A 16,709-nucleotide genomic window follows, 5' to 3' on the forward strand; every position below is an offset into this window, starting at 1 on the left:
GTGGGTAATGTAGCTGCTGAAGCTAGACCATCATCTCGGAGCAGCAGAGCCTTATTATACATCCATGAGCAGAGCCGACAGGCAGGAAGACTCGAGCACACAGCTCGTACTTCATTATAATATATAAAAAAAGAACACCATGCGTGTCATGATGGCACATAACAGCTCACGGCCGCAGATTACTCCGGGTCCCAGCCCCCCCCATACCCCAAAAATATTTGTATTGCAGATCTACATGAATCACACAAACGACTTATTTTGGATTCAAAGCGGCGAATTTCGCCGAAAGGTGACAAGTTTGCATCACTGAACATAGAAAGAGCACAACTGAAACATAACATCTGAAACGATGTAACAACATAATACACTTGTGGGGATGCTTGGGATGTGAGGAGTGAGGGACACGGCTTAGAACGGGCGTGTCGTCTGGCAGGACAGGAGAGTGTGTGCACCAGTCTGCCTTGATCTATGAATTCATGTCCGTGACACTCACTGCTGCCCACAGCTGTTTTATAGAAGGAAATTCCTTCACTTCATGAAAGTGTTTTAACCACACACACCTCTACACACACATGACGGGTGTTATTTTCCCCATAAGGAACAAGTCGCTGCAAATTATCCCGCTTATTACACGGCCAAATTCTCAACAAAGTAACGACATGACTCCCAATATTAATTGAAATGCTTTTATGGATTTAGAAAATGTTTTTATTGATTTAAAAAATAGTTGTATGTATTGATTTAAAAAATAGTTGTATGTATTGATTTAAATTGACATGCATCCGCTAAGAAAAATAGTCCGTTGTTACAGTTTTTTAAACAGTCTGAATGAAACGGCAGCTCTCAGCTGTGTATTTACACAACTAATGGCCCATCAACCACAGCTCTCTCCCCCCCTCCCCCCTTGATCTTTCTTCTTCAGCAGCTAAATTAACGGTAGGTTACTCTGAGTGACAAGCTTACAGTTAGACACAACACTGTCATTGCAAGTGACCCTCAGTTAGTTGACTTTTATGTTCAACTGCTAAATTCGTTAGTGATAAAAAAGGGCTTCTACTGTACCTAATTACCTTAACACTAGAACCGCCAGAGGTTTTTGTATAGGCCTACCTAAACCTGTCAAATCCTGCTATTAGAATGCAATTTTTAACAACATAGGGTGCTACATAACACACTTTCAGGAAAAGTCAGGGACTGGGAGACTTTAATATTTTATTGAAAAAAAGTTACATTGCACACACAAACACACAACACACATCACACAAATTGACCCGATTGGCGGTTCTAGTGTTAAATAAACTCACTAATTAAGGAAACCAGTTCAATACGCATTATTCTTATTCTTATCATTCTTTATGAGCGCAGAAATAGTCTTAAAATCAGATCTGTTTTTTAAATGAAATCTGACGGCAGGCAGTTAGCTCTGATCACCTATGACAAATGCGCCGCACCTAATCGCTGGCCATTCAGCCACAGACACTGTTCGAAATGGGGGGGAGCTAGGAGGACCTTGGCTCCCCCGAAGAGGGAGGGAGCTCCCCTGAAGGCTGACTTTGAGATAAATAGGGGGAGCCCAAAACAATCGTGCATATTTGTGTCACACAGATTAGAAATGTTGAGTTTCTGTAAATAACAGTTCTTGAAATAAATAATAGTTATTGTTCATTACAGTTTCTGAAAATGTGTTTTATATTTGTGAATATGTCTGGGTGTTGCCATCTGTATGTGGCGGCGCTGCATTCTTACTTACGTTGCTATGATTATGGCGGTGATGCCGGCGCGGTATTTGAAATGTTCATATTGATATTTTTTTTAACTCTGGCTGTGTAATAAAAAGATATGGCAAAACGAAAACAGCCAAGCGTCACAGCTTTTGGATTCACAAGCAAAGAAGCGAAGGAGTCTAAAAATGACAACGTGAACGGAAAACAACTTTTAGTTGGCCGGCTGTAAGCGGCGTTAGGGTCGAGTTTGACAGCTCCACACCGAGGGAGAGGCCTGCCGATGCGGAGCCTGAAGAGGCTTCAACAACGGCCACATCCGCCGGCATAGTGACACCGTCTGTATTAGTAGAAGAGTGTTTTTATAGCAATTGATCGCATCCGCGCTGCTGCGCCAGTCAACAGAGCGTGCGTGTGACATATTTAGTAGCAGGATGTGCTCTGAAAAATAGGGCTCCCCGAAAGCAAATGGGTAATTCGAAAACTGACAGAGCTCCCTCTATACAAATCAAACTGTAGACGGTGTGAAAGCACCTATTGTTTTAAATAATGGTCGGAATGTGACCTGTGAGCCTTCTGAATTACCGTGGGACAGCACATTCTAAACTAAAATGTTAAATCAATAAAGTAACATCTTATCTTATCTTAATAATATCTTCATATTAATAATAATAATAAATCATACAGTATGTGTCCGAAAGGGAGCAAGAGGAAGCAAACACAAAAATATACTGCATATTAAAGCAAACGATTGTAAAGGTTAAAGTATGAGCATAACAAATAAAGAAGTGTAATGTAAACATTTACATTATAATTATGATTATTTAATATATAAAGACTATATATTATTGAATTACAAGATTAGATATACTTTAGTTGATCTAAAATATTGATGTGTTCAAATGCTCTTCAAAACACAACTGAAAGTCCATGAAACTTGTCTTTCTGTATTTGTGAATGAAGCGCCATCTCCTGGTTAAAACCTGAAATTGAAAATCTGGCAACACCCTCTTTGAAAATAGTGGGAGGGCTTAACATTCCTCTATACTAGGGATGTGCATCTCCATCACTGAGGCCGATGCGATGTGCATCTCGATACGTTGCCACGATACGATACATTAACGATACCTTTGAAACACCAGGCGATGCAATACGATACGATTCAACCCTGTTGCGATACAGTTCGATACGATTTGATTCAACATTATGCGATTCGGGGAGATACAATGCGATTCAACACGATGCAAAAATAATGATACTTCAATATGGTACGACAGAGGATTTTTGTTTTATTCCTTATATGCAGCAAATCATACATTAACAAAAAAGTGCTTTACATATTTGGTACTGCACATCCCATCATGCCGTTTATTTTTTTTACCTTTAAAAGCTCTCCAGAGTACAATTGTATAACACCTCACAGTTAAACAATGTAAGGATGCATTGCTCATGATTAACAATGTGCAAATAACAGCTACCATAGAGCAATGCCCATACAGCTGCCAGCCTGATGTGCTTAACACTCAGAGGCTAACTCACCAGTGAGCAGAAAGCAGTGGTTTCTATCTGAACAATAAAGAAAACAAATAACCTTTCACAAACAGGTATTTCATAACTGCTTACAGTAAGGAAGACATTTAAATTATTATTGGCCGTCACAGGCTGCTGTAAGCTAAACACCTCTCTCTGACAGAACACCTCACTGAGTGATTTAACTCATATGTCTCACTTTCAGGTTTCTCTTTTCAGCCGCAGACCCCATGTCGCCTCTTTATGTGCGTCGCCAAGTTCCTCGTACTACTTGTGTACTTTAAAGTGGCTCGGCATCGTTAACAATTTGCGAGTGATTTTTCAAGTTGACCGTCTGTAGTAATAGTGCCGCGCACATATACCATCAGGACGTTACTGATGGGGTGCGGCTGCGGAGTGATACTGTGTGTATGCAAGTCCGCATCTAGGACGGATCTATGTATCATGGCTGTAGACCTGTTAAGTAATAAAGATAACTCATATAAAGGTCTACGGATACCTTATTACTCTCCATGACCTGCGGTCAACTATATAGCATAAATGACTATTACACCGTCTTTCTTGAACAATCCAAAGTGTTGCCAAACGTTTGATTTGTAGGTATTTTTCGGTGCGCTGTGTTTCTCTTTCTCCTCAACTTCCGTGTGTGTTGATAACTGAGACTCTCGTTCTCCGTAGTGGCGAAGCAAATATCAAAGATCGTCTCTGCTGAACGTTGACAAGATAAGGGGATTTTATATGAATGAATCGTTTTTTTACCGATGCAAAGACGCTACGCAATCGATGCATCGCGAGTTCAACCCAAACTGTAGCCGATGTGCACTCTTTCAACCGGTGCACTCGCATCTTGAACGTTTATGCCGGTGCACCGATGCAAATCGGTGAATCTTAACATCTCTACTCTATACTGGTCTTTGGCTGGTGGTAGGCAGGAAGCTGTAGGCTGGAGTCCGAAATTCAGTGCTCCATCTGTACCTTACCAGAAAGGTACCAGAATGTATAGAATGTCCGTAAATAAATACTCATAAATCAAATGATTAGAAGCAGTAAAATAATTTATAACACACAATGAACATTAACACAAATTTGAAAACATTTTCAAAACACCCATTACTTCATATTTTTAAGCAGTTTCCTTCAACTGTTTCTTTCCGATTTTCACAAGGTCCTGTATTTTTTGTGAAATGTAGTAACTTCTCCCTCTCGGTCTTCTCCATTTTTTGTGAATTCAGCCATCCTCTGAAGCACTCTTGAAAAGAGAAAGGCAAAACATATTAACTTTTAGCTATGTGTTATGATTACTTAAATATGTGCTCTGTGAGATGAAAAAGAAAAAATTATCACATTTTTGTTTTGAACATTAACTGTGATTGGGTCTATTATCCACGCAATACACCGTATTTAATTTTTTTCTTAATTTACATTATTTAATTTCACATTCTGTTCTTGTAAATATCATATTATATTATATTACATGTATATAAACCTTTTGCACTACTTTTTATTTTGTATTTTTGTATTTTATTATATATGTTGCATTGTTGGAGGAGCTCAGGTCAGAAAGATTTCATTGCAATTTCTACACTGTAGCTGCTGAGCATATGAGAATAAAACCTTTGAATATTTAATCCAACACTTTTTTCAGTGGAAAATCCTAAATTGTAGGATAGTTTGGCCATAATAATGCTTTATGATTACATTTCTAGTGAGAAGTGTATATTTTACTTTCAGAATCTACCTCCAGTGGATGTGTAGGATCTACATGATAGATATATTACTTTACACCCGGAAGTATGTATTGTCATTTTTATTGTCGATAAATTGAGGGATATACGCTATATTTTATTAACACCAGTATGTACTTTATACATCCACCTCGAGTGTTTTTCTCTGCACCGGAAATCATTTAATTTAAAAATTAAACCGCATATTATATAAACTATATCAGCGCCACACCTGCGTAACACATGGTGCCTCTTGTCTGAACCTTTTTTTAAGCGATTTGTAATCTATTCTTGTCGACTTGCAGCCTAAATACAAAGATAACTCCACTCTGCTACCACTGCTTACCTCTAATGAGCCTTGGTGGAACTAGTGTCCGAGTCATGGGGTCCAGAACGGACTGAAGACATGTGGAACAGAGCACAAGCATGGTTCGATGTACAGGGAACTGGAACTTTGAACAGGTGTTCTCATCTTTTCTGGCTGAAGATTCACAAGTTCTTGATCAGGTGTTTGATGTGGGCTGGCATGATCCTTTCTGCAGCGATAAATAAAGAAAACAAAGAAGACGTTATTAAAGTCCATGTAATGTCCAAAATAAAAGTTATTCTGTGTTAATAAATCGCTTCATCACTTTCCACTGTTTCATTTGACATATCAACATCAATGATTCTTTCCATAAATACCCCCCAAATAACATGAAATGTGTGCCACTTTCCCGTGTTATTCCGCTCCGGTAGCGAAAAGCTTGCCAGCCATTAACCCAGCTGTGTGACGTCACACGTGGCAAACACCAGCCTCGTCTGGATTGTTTGTTTTGTATCCTTCCGCTATTTTCGCTCAACATATGTGTAACCGGACCTCGCTAAACTTTTTTTATCTAACAATTCATGATGGGGAAGCGATGTGTAGTTGTGAGCTGTGAATGTTTCCTGATTGCTATAAAACATTGATCATGGGTGCTGGAAGATTGTGCACAAAACTCGGGTCAGAATTAAGTTACTACATGTGTTATGCCAGCTTGAGCTAAATGTCACCAGAGTACAGTGAACTTGCCTAGTGACTGAAATATATAAAAGTTGAAGTGAAATAAGTAAGGCCAAAAATGAATTACGTCTGAATATCTTTATTATTTTTACCACTTTTAATTATTTGTGGGCTCGCACATATACCAAAATAGACTAATGTACACTGCAATAAAGATAAAATGTTACAAGTGAAAAATTAACAAAAGAACCCTTTTTTATTTATCAAACAGTAAATTAATACAATCTTACAAATTTGTGATTTGGAAAATGTTGTTATATTTACATGTTTCTTTGGAAAAATAATATTGTAAATGATGTACTTTGTAAATTATTTACATCATGCGAAACCATTTTAACCAGTTCAGCTGCATGATTTATGTCAAATTACAGATTTGGCCATTGAAATCCCTGATAGCGGCCTCCCGGCTCAGGGTAAGTCTTCCGTATCTCGGTTACAGCACATGCAGCGGGACTCTGATTTTTGGGCCGAGTAGGCCTACACCCCAGCACCAACGTACAAACTGTCGATAAGCTGTATATCGATACTTCCTAATGAAAAAAAAGTATACAGATTATAAATATATTTGGAGAAAAATAAAATGTTATGTAGTAGCCTACTATTATGTAGCAATGGTTACAAATTGGCTTATAACATGATATTTGTATTTTACTTGTACAAAATAAATATGAGGTTATACATGACTGCTTGACAGAATCATAGACCTCTTATATATTTCCTCACATGTGTAGTTGTTTCTTTTCTCAAGCATACATTGAACTTGCATACACAGAAAAAATAAAAGCCAAGCTGTTTTTGACTGCTTGAAAGAGTTTAATGGTATCTTTAAAAGTGTACCATATCTGTAGCGACTAAAAGTATTATATGAAAGCAAAGCTGCAATAGGCAGTTGGGTCAATCAATATTTACTTACTGGTGTAGTGGGCCATCAACTGCTCTGTGTTGTTGTTTGTATTGAAGATACGCTATTTTCAGTGTCCAAACACTGAGACAGCCTTCTCTAAAGCCTGGGTGGCTAATAATGCACCTTGGTTTCTCGTCGGTGTCTTCTATCTGGCAGAGTCCTGCACGGGTCTGATTTTCAAGACCCGCTCCCGCCCCGCACCCGTGACGTGCAGTACCGAACCCGCCCCGCTACCCGCACATATTGCCAATTAGTCCCGCAACCCGACCCGACCCGCCGGCACATGATCCGCAACCCGAACCGAACCCGCATATATGTGACAACGTGCAATTATTAACACACGCAGTTGCATATTTGGCTCAAAAAGCCTGGGATGTTGTTTATTTTCTCCATCTAGGATGACACCAAAAGCCTCCCAGACGTTGGATTTTGCTCTTGAGGAAGAGTTATTGAAAATGCTGTATTCTCCGCTATAGAGAGCTTCACCTCAGCCATTCAGAATGTGGTGCGCTCAGCAGCAGATAGATGCACTGCAGAGGTTATGATTATGCTCGGTACCGCGGAGGAGAGGTCTGAGGATTTAAACATTAAACTAAATTATTATTGTTTAAATATATTTATTATGCAACACCCGCAACCGGACCCGCATCATCTTTGTTTTACCCAGAAGTGAACCCGGAAAAAAGCGTTTGAAAAAATACCACCCGCAAATCACCTTTTTTGCGGGTCACCCGTCGGGTACCCGCGGATACCCGACCCGATGCAGGACTCTGCTATCTGGTCAGTAGGTTGCAAACTGTCTATTTGTTCCATCACCTGCCAGATCTCTCTGCAGCATACACATTCATCTGCAGTGGGCATGCTTTCACAGCATTGACATGTAGCCCTACACCTGAATATTGTACATAACATTAAAAAACAAAACAATATCTGCCGGACGTGTGAGGAACAGATGACAAATTAAGATCGACATTTAGTGCAGGTCAAATTAAATAAAACAGAATTTACCATTCAGTATTGCCGACTCGAGTCTCGCCGGCTGCGGAATCCGCTTCTCTTTCACAAGTTTCTGCCTCGTTGTTCGATTGCTGGGCAGGAGGCTCGTACTTATAAGGCAAAATGCCTTGAAGTGAAAGGCTAGCTGGTTCACTCTCTACTTCTGTAACTGAATCCAGATAACCCACTGAATCTGAGCTTGAATGATCGCTGTCGCTGTCGCTGTCTGAAGTTATCGCGTTGCTTGCCATTTGGACTGATTTGATCAAATGGCAATGTTTGCCACGTGTGACGTCACCGCTCGTTCGGGAGTGATCGGGGGCGTACTCGGCAAACTTCGGAACCAACATCGGTTTTTAACGTATATGTCATTTAATTATGACGAAACTTTAAAAAAAATTATTTATTTTTATTCTGGTGATATCTAAACTACATGTTAAAAAACACCTGTGTTAGATGCATTACATGGCCTTTAATAATAGTAATGATGGTAACAACAATAATATTAGTATAACTATTTATATAGCACTTACACAATTGCAAAGTGATTCTCACAACAAAAATAAAGAACAAAACAATATCAACAATAAAAAAACTAATGACTATAGGAATGTTAACAGACAAAGAAATGATAAACATTCTGAGAGGCCGACTACAAAAGGTAGACTCAATGTTTCTTGACGACATCAATGAGCAGTCCCAATAGATGCTGTTGTATAAAAATAAATAGAATAGCTCCAGATTTCTTCTATTTTGTGTTGGACGATTTGTTTTATTGATTGCTGATGGATGTATATATTAGGGCTGTACCCGAATATTCGACTATTCGAATATTCGTTCGTTGGCCAACCATTTGGGTTTCGATTTCATTATTCGGATATTCGTTTTTTTATTTTTTTTTTCCTAAATGTATGCTATCAATAAAGGCGAATTGCCATATTCTTATACCATATTTATACTTTTGAATTGAACTGTTAAAATGCGAAAATATATACAATCTCAGCCTGTGCTCCTGACATCGCGTTCTCTCACAGTCACAAACGGCACGCTTCATCTCGCTTCACAACCCTGAACATAAAATGCCGAAGACTTCAGCTGTGTGGGACCATTTTAAATTGGACGACGGTAAGAAGAAGGCAGTGTGCCAAATATGCGACAAGAAACTGGCCTACCACGGTGGCACAACAACTCTGAAAAGTCACCTGGATGCTGTAAGTAGTAGCCTAGCTTAGCTGTTGTCAAGTTGCCATGATGAAGCTGCTTTATCCGCCGTTTAAACAGTAACGTTACAAATGATAAAAACGTGCACTTACTTTGCTTGGAAAATAGTTGCAAGCAAGCAACCAAATTGTTTTTTATATTAGTTTTTCAATTTTATCCGAATAGTGAAAATAATAGGAGTAATGTGGGAACATCTGGGGCTAAGGCAATTATTGGCATAAAGTTCATTCATTTATTTTTCGTTCTCCATTTATTTAAATAAAAACTGGCGGCCCGCGGGCCACATCCGGCCCGCCAGACATTCTCATCCGGCCCGCACAACGGGGGTGACTGTGACGTTGGCGGAGTGGCTAGTGCGTTCGCCCCCCACCCATTTTTTACAACGTCTCGTGAGTAAGGTGCAGTACCGGAGTCCAACAGAGAGGCAGCAGCTGCGGGACAGTAGACTGCCTACTGCGAAACCTTCCCTGCCTTGAAGAAGAAGTGATCCTTCGTTGTGAAGAGTCTGCTTTGTGCGCTCGGCACCACAGCAGCAGCCCCGCTGCGACAGAGTCCAACAGAGAGGCTGGAGCTGCTGGACAGTAGCCTAGAAGCAGGGTTGGGTTGTAACGGAATACATGTAAGGGAATACATGTAACGGCGTTACGTAATCAGAATACAAAAATAAATTAGGCTAACTGTATTCAGCTGGCGTTACATTTGAAAAACGAGTAATCTGATTACAGTTACTTTCATAAACCTGAAGTGAATACATTTTGGAATACTTATTGGAATTATTGGTGGAAAAGTTTCCTCACAAAATGTAATATTCATTACCGGCAGAACTGTCTGCACACTGCACAGCGCTGCAGCATGTCTGTGAGCGAGAGAGAGATCCAGCGTGTCTGTCAGGCCCCGCCCCCGCACGCAGATGAGAGAGAGAGAGAGATCTCTTTTAAAATATATTGAAAGTTAGAAACGGAGATGGTTATATAAAATGTGTAAGATAACGTTTATGTAGCATTTATTTATTGTCGAAATGATGACATTTCATAACGGGATCAAATCAAAGTGAATGGCCTGCTGCTGCTGAATGCGTGGGGCAAGTGACTGGAAACAGTTTTAAAAGTTATTACATCGTTTCAGATAATAAATAATAATGATAATTCATTCTATTTAGGGGCGCCTTTCAAAGCACCTTACAATTCATAACCTATTCTAAGGAAAGGTTTAAGACAGTACAAACAATGCAGTCCGGGTGATTTTTTTTTATGTGGGGTGCAAATGAGAGGGAGCTGTCCAGAATGACACCAAGATGTTGTGTTTGAGTTCTTGATAAGCCATTAAAACAGTAAAATAAGTGTCTCCTGTTCACCAAAACATACCCATCTGTTCTGGAAAAAGAAAGTATGCCAAAAGTATTCTAAAAGTAATCTGAATACTTTTTTAAGACACGTAACTGTAACTGTATTCTGATTACTTTCAGAGCATATTATTCAGTATTCAGTAACTGATTACATTTAGAAAATGTAATCCCTCCCCGGTCAACAACTTCAAAATTAGTGTCTATTGGATAAATGTTGGCCCTTGGACAAATGTAGTTGGTGATCCCTGGTTTACTGTATCGGTAACAAGTGTTACACTGTTAGGCCTACTGTTACGGCTATGTTATTAAAAGTATTGTTGTTATAACAGAAATATGTGTTTTGTATCTTCAGGTTCTAAAACATTATAGACGGAATTTGGAACCAGATTTGGTCCCCGGGCGCTGCACTGCGGCTGGGTTAAATGCAGAGGACACATTTAGTTTTAATGTATGCAAGTACTGAGACAATAAATAAATATAAATCGTGATAGTATGCTCTTTCTGCACTTCTGCTTAACAGCGTGTTGTCAGGTGTCTCGGATTCTGAGCGTGTTATGAAACCTTTTGGAAAAAAATATTTTATTAAAAAATAATAATAATCTCTCCGCACCGAATATTCGCTGCTGATAATATCCGGAGCCCGAAAAATGGTATTCGGGACAGCCCTAGTATATATATATATATATATATATATATAGGGTTTATTCAACAGCAGTAAGGCATTAAGTTGCTAAATTAACGTACACTGAACTGTAAAACAACTTACCACTATTTAGGAAAGGACCTGATCAGGAGGGTTGACTAGTAGGACAGCAAAGAGGTGGTGTCATGTACAACCATTGGTAGATGTTACACCTGAAAGAAAGATAAGGCAATAAGAGAAGACAGGAGGACAAGCTTTAACCTGAGCCTGTTTTTTCAGTCTTTACAATGCACAGTTGGAAATTACATTCCAAAAGCTAAATTCAAACTCAATACCATAAATAACTGGGTACCAAAGTTCTTTCCCTGATAGAACACGTTCCACATGGAGCAGCAACCATCCGGCTCGGTCTTTTGCTGCATATCATCTCCTCCCTCTCCGCTGTTTCCAGTAGATCTCTACTGTCCAATAAAACTGAAATTCCCCAAAAAATCATATTAAAAAATGTTCAAAACAACAACTTGCTTTTGGCATTGAAATGGATTAGAATCTCACCTTTTTCCTGGATGTCAGGAAGGCCAGGAAGTCGTTCCCTTCAAGTCAGCAACCAGTCATAGGAGTTCAAATGCAAAGCCTGAACAATGACAAGAGCGAGACTTACATTTTACAATTATATTTTTAATTAATACCAGAGCAGTGTGTGCATAGGCCCTGTATGGCATGCAAAGAACAGATAAAATCCCCTGACTGACTCACACACTTTGGTGATGTCCTCATCTCATAAGGTTTAATTTTTTAGCAGAAAAGTAACATTACTCAAGGTATATGTCGGACCCAACTCATTTACAGTATGTTTTGCATCTCCTCAACAATGGTCTGTATCATAAAGTAGAAAAAAACTGTCCCCACAATTTCAGGTAGATTAACACACATTTGTAAGAAAAGTTTACATGAAGCACAAAAACCCTTTTTGTATTAAGCTAGCTGCCACAGAAAGTACAGCTTAACATGCTAACCTTTGGTAGAGAGCTACAGTTAGCTAACTTCATGTTCAACATAACACCTCTAATGGCATTACATTGACGATTTTAACAAAATGTAACTCTCTCAACTTGTAAGATAACGTTAAGTTAAGTTACCCTTAAATAGTATCACATTTTTCAGGGGAAACACAAACTACAGAAAACGTTAGCTGCTAACTGTTGTTAGCTGCTAACTGTTGTTAGCTAAGACAGCCGTTAACAGCCGTTAACAGCCGTACGTTTGCCTCCTAGCAAACGTAAGGTTAAGTTAACATTAACGTAACGTTGTAAGAAAGCAAAACGAACCTTCGAGAAAGCTTTTACTCTCTGACTTGGTGAAATTGTGTAGTGTTGCTTACCTCCAGAGGAACTTTTAGCGCGTTTCCCAGTAGACAGAGCTGTCAGAGCTGTCAGCGGGTGCCAGCAGCCGCTGGGTGGAGTCACAGAAACGTTCAACTGATCTTCACTCCTCGACCGTTAGTGCCAGTCAAAACAATACCGCTTTGTTTCAACCACTGCCGTCTCGCCGTTACCCCGTGTCCCGCCCTCTCTGTCTGTCTGTGTCTGTTTCAGTTTCACCAGCAAGACTGCTGGTAGACCAGCATAAATACCAGCTTCACCAGCATAGACCAGCTAAAACCAGCATGGACCAGCATGAAATCCATTCAGGGCTATGCTGGTTTAGCTGACCAGGCTGGTCTTGAACCAGCAAGAACAGCCTGGCCAGCTTGTCCAGCCTGGAAAACCAACTAAACCAGCCTAACACCAGCCTAACACTAGCTAAAACCAGCAACCATCTTAAGCTGGTCTATGCTGGTTTTTTCAGCAGGGACATCATCATGTGAGGTTGACTTTGTGACCTCGAGAACATTTCAGCTGCAACATTAGCTGGTTGATAAGCTTGGGATATGAGATATTTTTGTAGCCATTCGTGGTGAAGGCATCTGTGCTATTGTATGCATTATTTTTGACCCAACATTTATACAGGCATGGCAGAATATGGCACTATTTTCACATGAATATTCCATTGTCTATTTGTATACCACAAGCTGCAAAATGACCGCCTAACCCCACTGTACAGGCGGGTACTTGTTTAGACATACCTGGGCAGGCTCTGTTTTGCCGTGGTATCCTGGCACCTGCGGGCCGCAGAGGGGCGGCGTAGTTTCGGGCGACGAAGACTGCTGCTCCGGGAGCGAGGGCGGCGAGTCAGGCGGGAGTAAGCTAGTGTCCACAACGGAGGGTAACGTGTAGGGATGTAACGATATACCGAATATCGCGGTAAATAAACTTCCCAATACCGTCGTGAGACTGACAAAATCTACCGCGATTTTCAAAAAAAATTAATTAAAAAAATATATATTATTTTTTGTAAACACTTTTTTTTTTTTAAACCTTTATTTAACCAGGTGGTCCCATTGAGATCATCGATCTCTTTTTCAAGAGATACCTGTCTAACATGGCAGCAAGTAGGTTACAACATGAAAATAAAACAACAGATAACACAAAAGGACATCGTATTTACAGGGCTACATTTAAACACCTAGAGACATTGACAAGTATCAACCATATATTTATATCTCGCCCTGTCAATAAGCCTGGCGTTAGACTTTTTCGCTGTCCGTCATTTCGACAGACAGGATCATAAAATATCCGTCATAATCCCTTATTACCCGTCGGGTCTGAAAAGTTCACGATAGAGCATGCTCGTGAACTGTCAGCGGGGGGGGGGGGGGGGGGGGGGGCGGTGTTATGCCGTGTGTGCATGCACCTTGCGCGACGCGCACAGCGTAAAGCAAGACCTCCCAGACATGTATTGATCTGTACGGCAAAGTACGGTTTGGAAACTATATCATTTCCTTTTGGAGGGCATGCATAACACGGCATAACACCAGAGCCTCGCTGCGGGGAAACGTTGGTGCTGTTCCGAGTTTGTTCTAATCTGTCAAAATGACAGACTGCTTTCAGATTTTTCCGTCATTGTTAAATAAAATATTCGGTTAACGCGACCACTGCTGTCCCAGCAACATCAGTACCAAGCGAGAGAGTTTTTTCCAGAGCAGGGGATATTGTAAATGCCCAAACATCCCAGCTTATAAATACCTGGAAATGTGGACATTCTCATATTCCTAAAAACCGGTCTGATGATGCTGAGTGAGTGACTAGTGAGTTTGAGTTGAGTTACTTGAAAAACTAAAGTGAAACTTGATTTATTTTATTGCAGGGTCTGATTATTAAATGTCCTTGTTTATTTGTGAGATGCAGTGGCATAAAGAAAATGCTTACTTTGTTTGGTAGTACTAGTAGGTACAAAAACACTGGTTTTCTTGTTCCAGTCTGTTACTGTCACTTTGTTTTTGACACTTTAAAATACTGCTATCCTACAAAAATGCTGTAAAAATCAGATTTATTATGTAATAAAAAAAACTTTTCCGAGTAAAAAAATGTTTTATTGAAAAAAAATTCAGATTTTTTTTCTTCTTCCCTTTATTATTCAATATCGCGATAAATACCGTACCGTGGGCTTGTTATCGCGATATTATCGTACCGTGAGTTTTTGGTATCGTTACATCCCTAGTAACGTGATGTCCCCATCTGACCTGTTGCTACTGTCTGCAGTAGATGCTGTGTTGCTGGCGTTTAGTGATGGTTGCTTTAACCATTTTCGTATTTGATTATCCACAGATGTGTGTCACTGCTTTGGAAGCACTTTTGAAATGATGCACGCGCAGCGGAGCAGGTCACGCGCACCTGACACAATTTGTTGTTTGTATTTTTTGCTCTGTTCTCTTTTTTTAATAGAGGGTTCATAACATTCAACTGCCCCGAAGATCCCGACGCGAAGCCTAAAGGATAAACACACCAGGTTTACTAATCTACCCGCACAATTTGTCTGGTGTCGTAATGTCTCGCTATGTTAGTACATTCAACAAAACACCATTTAATTTCGGGTTAAAATGTGTTGTAACTGCGTTACTGAGCATTGTAACGGGTAATATATTACCCAAATTGCATTAGTAATGCGTTACATTACTTCGTTACAGCAAAAAGTAATATATTACTGTAACTCCGTTACTTTTGTAACGTGTTACACCCAACACTGCCCCTCGCAGAGGAAAGACCCTCAGTCCTCTCCAAACCAACAGACAGGACGTCCATCACACGGAGGTTTCTCCCTGAAGTCTCAGCTGCTCTGTGGACACCACGCTGTCTCAATCCGTCCACACTGAATTTGAGAGGGGGAAAATGAAAATAATGAATGCTTTTGACAATAAGAAACATAAAGTTGAATGTTGAGTTGGTCAGTTTTTTTAGATTGTCAATACTATTACTGTATAACTAATATATCAGGTTAAGAGGCACATTCAAATAAAGATTTGTCTTTAAATACATGTTGTCTTTTGAATTGTTTGTCTAAAGTCAAGGATCTAGAACTGGTACTTAGTTTTAATGATAGTCTGGTTATTATGCTGTTTGGAGGAGGCCTCACAGGTAAGAGCACTAACTAGCTACCATCACATGTACCTTAGCTTGACTTAAATGTATTAAACGTATAATTAAGTGATATCAAAATATAAATAACTAATGTCATGCAAACATATTAATATTTGCTTGATTCCAGTGTTGAATTTAGCACAATTGCATACAAACGTTAAGGGATTTTAAGATTCTGAAGTATTATGCTAAAAACTCAATAACTTAGATTATTATTTATAGTTTTGCGGGAATAGTTTCATGTCCGCTTACCTTAGAAACGTAAAATGCCACGGCAGTGTGCAGATGGGGAGCATGTTAGCTTAGCTTGGTAGCTTCAGCTAGCTCTGGAACTTTCAGCTCGGTGGCAGGAGGTCCCACCTCTTTGCCCTTATTTGGAGCAGGCTGGAGTAGGCGGGAGTTGAACTCTGACGTCACTGTCGAGCCGTTAGTGGCCGACTCCGCCTACTAATGCTGCGTTCAAACCGGACGCGATGCGACGTTTGGGGGCGGCGCGATTACATGTAAAGTCAATGCAGAGACACGATCAGACGCGAATTCGCTCCGACGGCCCGCATGAAGCGGTGGACGCGGCGCGAATCACGCGATTGAGGCGATTGAAGGGGGCCACGTCAAACGCGAGTTCAATTTTTTCAACTCGAGCGTCAAATTCACGTGACGCGTTCTCGCGGAAGCCAATCAGAGGTGAGGATCTCAGCCTGCCGTCACTGACGTTCAACCAGAGAACATCAGCCATTAGCTGTTAGCAGTTAGCACACAGAGATCACAGCTCCTCATATCTGTTCAGAAACTGTACAGAAGTCAAACAATTACAAACCACAGACTGTCTGTGTCATGGCGAATACAGTCACTGGTTTATTTATGTCTGTAGGCCGTTGTTATCAGTGTGGAGTGAGCATATACAACGTTAGCTTAGCCTGGTCGACCCAATCTCCATTCAGAAAACAAGCATTTAAAAAGGTTTTTCGCCTGCCGTCTTGTCTGCAGACTTGTCAAGCTTTAATTCATGGTTTTTACTAACCGGTATCAGTATGTTGTTACGTCGGCATCATTTAGAAACGTG

At 40.2% G+C, this 16,709-nt stretch overlaps 1 long non-coding RNA gene across 2 annotated transcripts; it reads right to left on the reverse strand.

Annotated features, from left to right (window-relative positions):
- Positions 1-2,662: 2,662 nt before the first annotated feature.
- LOC307021981 lies at positions 2,663-15,247 on the reverse strand. Of its 2 annotated transcripts, none has more exons than XR_013803291.1 (6): positions 12,458-15,247; positions 11,685-11,763; positions 11,465-11,603; positions 11,253-11,341; positions 5,322-5,511; positions 2,663-4,500 (listed from the first exon to the last, which is right to left on the reverse strand). It is a non-coding gene; the product is annotated as an uncharacterized lncRNA (long non-coding RNA). The 2 variants fall into 2 exon arrangements; XR_013803292.1 differs by having other exon boundaries at positions 2,664-4,500; positions 12,511-15,247.
- Between the last annotated feature and the right edge of the window lie 1,462 nt (positions 15,248-16,709).

This window comes from Notothenia rossii (genome assembly GCF_949606895.1).
Source record: "Notothenia rossii genome assembly, chromosome: 1".
In the NCBI taxonomy this organism is placed as follows: Eukaryota; Metazoa; Chordata; class Actinopteri; order Perciformes; family Nototheniidae; genus Notothenia; species Notothenia rossii.